The sequence below is a fragment of the Hippocampus comes genome, unplaced genomic scaffold, assembly GCF_001891065.2.
Source record: "Hippocampus comes isolate QL1 unplaced genomic scaffold, H_comes_QL1_v1.1 scaffold623, whole genome shotgun sequence".
NCBI lineage: Eukaryota > Metazoa > Chordata > Actinopteri > Syngnathiformes > Syngnathidae > Hippocampus > Hippocampus comes.
In genome coordinates, this window is record NW_017805336.1 from 56,765 (window position 1) to 60,847 (window position 4,083).

A 4,083-nucleotide genomic window follows, 5' to 3' on the forward strand; every position below is an offset into this window, starting at 1 on the left:
ATGTTGGCAAACGAACTGGGTTGTCAGGTGGAAGAGTTAAGGGACATAAAGAGGGTTTACGATTTGGATGGACGACTCCTGGCGGAGGTGAAAAGGATCACCTGCCCATTAAAGTTAAAGGTATCAGGCAATCACATTGAATACAGGAAGTTTTACCTTATGAGGTCCCGTTCCGTAGATTTTGGGATTACCGTGGTCACAGACCCATAATCCCGTCATTTCCTGGGAACGTCCCGCTATCGAGAATTGGAGTCCGTTTTGTTATGCTCACTGTTTGCAGTCGGCGGCCGACGACATAAGGCCGGCACGTAACAATCCACCAGAGGCTATATGTTTGGATAATGTCCCGAGTACATACCATGATCTGCGTCAAGTGTTCAGCAAGGAGCGCGCTCAGTCCTTGCCGCCGAACCGACCGTACGATTGTACCATCGAATTAATTAACGGCGCCCCGCTTCCGAGTTCACGTCTTTATCAGATTTCTCACGCGGAACGAGAAGCGTTACGAGAGTACATTGACAGCTCACTCGCGGCTGGCCTTATCAGGCCTTCTCGATCCCCTTTGGGGGCGGGGTTTTTCTTCATAGAGAAGAAAGACAAGTCGTTACGGCCTTGTGTCGACTATTGGGGATTAAATGAGATTACCATCAAAAATAAATATCCCCTCCCATTGTTAGATTCGGCGTTCGCCCCTCTCCAATCTGCCACTATTTTTTCAAAATTGGATCTGCGCAGTGCTTACCATCTGGTCCGTATTCGGGAGGGGGATGAATGGAAGACAGCATTCAAGACGCCTTTGGGGCATTTTGAATACTTGGTCATGCCATTTTTTGAATATATTTTGTTTTGTCTATTTGGACGACATTTTGATTTTCTCACGGACTCTTCAAGAGCACCAACACCATGTCCGACTTGTTTTACAGCGACTGTTGGAAAACCGGTTATTTGTCAAGGCTGAGAAATGCGAGTTTCATGTCGAGTCCATTTCCTTCCTGGGTTTTGTTATTGAGAAGGGGCAGCTGAGGGCTGACTCTGCCAAAGTAAAGGCGGTGGTAGAGTGGCCTACGCCTACCACTAGGAAACAGTTACAACGTTTCTTGGGTTTTGCGAATTTTTACCGCCGGTTTATCTGGAATTACAGCCAGAGTGCCCTACCTCTAACCAGGGTTGACCTCAGTCAAGGTTCCATTTAGATGGGACACTGACGCCGACGATGCGTTTTTGAAACTGAAGAAGGCCTTCACTAACCCCCCGGTGTTGCAACATCCTAACCCAACGTTTCCTTTTGTTGTAGAGGTGGACGCTTCGGATTCAGGGGTGGGGGCGGTACTGTCTCAGCGATCCCCAGTCGACCAGAGACTCCACCCTTGCGCCTTCTTCTCACGTCGTCTCAGTCCAGCTGAAGCAAACTATGACGTGGGGAATCGGGAACTGCTGGCTGTCGTCATGGCCCTACAGGAATGGCGACACTGGCTCGAGGGGACTGAGGAACCTTTTACGGTGTACACTGACCACAAGAACCTTGCATACATTCGCTCGGCCAAAAGACTCAACTCACGTCAAGCCCGGTGGGCACTTCTTTTGACACGGTTCAACTTCACTCTTACTTACTGTCCTGGTTCCAAGAACATACGACCGGATGCTCTCTCCCGGATCCATGACCCCGCGGAGAAAAGCAGCGAACCACAAAACATTCTTCCCGACCATCGAATTTTGGGGGCCCTTCAATGGGAGATCGAACGGAGGGTTCAGGAGGCCCAGAGCAGAACCCCAGTCCCGGCTGGCTGTCCCACAGGGCAACTTTTTGTACCCCCACCTCTACGCTCTGACGTATTGCAGTGGGGTCACTCGTCTAAGGTTGCGTGCCATCCTGGGGTGAACCGGACCTTACAACTTGTCTCCCAGCGATTTTGGTGGCCGGAGCTGCGGAAGGATCTACGGGATTTCGTCAAGGCCTGCCCCGACTGCGCACGCAGTAAATCATCCCGTCAACTACCGGCCGGGTTGCTACGGCCTCTCCCCGTTCCGCCTCGGCCGTGGTCCCACATCTCCATGGACTTTGTCACAGGCCTACCTCTTTCTCGGGGCAAGTCCGTTATACTCACCGTTGTGGATAGATTCTCTAAATCGGCCCATTTTGTTGCTTTGTCCAAACTGCCGTCCGCACTGGAGACCGCCGACATCCTCATCAATCACGTCTTCCGTCTTCATGGAATCCCGGGGGACATTGTGTCTGACCGGGGCCCTCAGTTCGTCTCCCGGGTATGGAAGCGGTTCTGTCGGGCCTTGGGGGCCACGGCGAGCTTATCTTCTGGATACCACCCGCAGTCCAACGGACAAACGGAACGCGCTAATCAGGACTTGGAGGCAGCGCTGCGCTGCGTGTCTCCACTGCCCCTCATCTTGGTCGACTCACCTGCCGTGGGTGGAATACGCCCACAACACCCTTGTCTCGTCTGCCACCGGTCAGTCTCCGTTTATGTCGGCTTATGGTTATCAGCCTCCTCTGTTTCCTTCCCAGGAGGGTCAGGTGGAACTCCCGTCCATACAACTCCACCTGAAACGGGCCCATCGCGTGTGGAGAGAGACCAGGGCTGCGCTGTCGCGCACGGCCACGAGGAACCGGCAGATTGCGGACCCCCGTCGTCGCCCTGCGCCTAGCTATCAGGTGGGGCAGAAAGTGTGGCTGTCGACGAAGGACCTGCGACTGGCAGGGACGTCACGCAAGTTGGGGCCTCGCTTCTCAGGACCGTTCGAGGTGGAATCGGTCATCAGCCCCGTCTCCGTCAGGCTCCGGCTGGCACCCTCCATGAAGGTGCACCCCGTCTTCCACGTTTCCCTGCTTAAGCCTGTGACCGCCAGCCCCCTGGCTCCTCCGCCCACATCACCTCCTCCTCCGCGGATTGTCGACGGCGACCCGGTGTACACTGTACGGGAAATCTTGGACTCACGGCGCAGGGGCAAGGGCTTCCAGTACCTGGTCGACTGGGAGGGCTACGGCCCGGAGGATCGGCAGTGGGTCCCCCGCTACTGGATCTTAGACCCGTCCCTTCTCCGTGCTTTCCACGCTGCGCACCCATTGAAGCCGGGTGGTCCGCCAGGAGGCGTCCGTTGAGAGGGGGGTACTGTCATGGTTCTGTTTTTCGGTCTGGCCAGCAGGTGGCATGAGTTGTCTTCGGGGTGCACACCTGCGGCCAATCTGTAATTATGAGACTTTGTATTTAAGGACTCGTTTGCTGTGCATCTGTGTCGGAGTATTGTTTATTGCATTGCAACTTCCACGCTTATTGACTCGTTACCTGTTCTCGTTCTCGTCGTGTTTTTCGCTCTGGTTTTTCGGTACCATTATTCTCTGCTCGGCAGATGCTTTATTTTACATATTGGATTTTTCTCGCGTGTTTTCCAATACGTCGTTTTTCTTTAGCATACTCGGTTCTATCTTTGTTCCCTTGCCTTTTGGATGCAAGCGCTTTTTGTTAATATTATAGCCATTAAACTCTTTTTTGTTTGTCACGGAACTCTTGTTGGTGTCTGCGATTATTGGGATCCAAAACCTGATTCGGCTCGCCCACAAATCGTGACAGTCACCTTCGTGCACGAAAGTTCGTTCAATTTCAGCTGCTCAACATTTTCAGTTATTTGCTGTTGTATCAAACATCAAAATGCAAATGATCTGTTTATTTTCAAAGAAGAGTTTGTTTTGTTATTGTTTGGTTGGTGTCTTATATGAAACTGCGACATTGCGCAATTTATTGGACAGACTTGTTTGAGATCACACAGCGTAATTTGGGTGGCGTTTTATTTCGCATTTTTAAATCATCTTTTTATTTTTGATTATCTGTAAATTTAGTTTCCTGCTCTTAATTGTGAATGCATACTTGATGGTTTTAAATGCTCCTGAAATTAAGTGCTGCTTGACGAGGCTATACAGTATTATGTTCATGTATGTGACGTCACTGAAGGCCTAAGGTTGAAATGCACGGCCCGCCACTGAGTACTGTATATGTTGCTCTATGTGACTCGCTGTTGTTTTGCTTCTTCTCGCGGACCATTTGCGGACTTAAAAAAAAAAAAAAAAAAAAA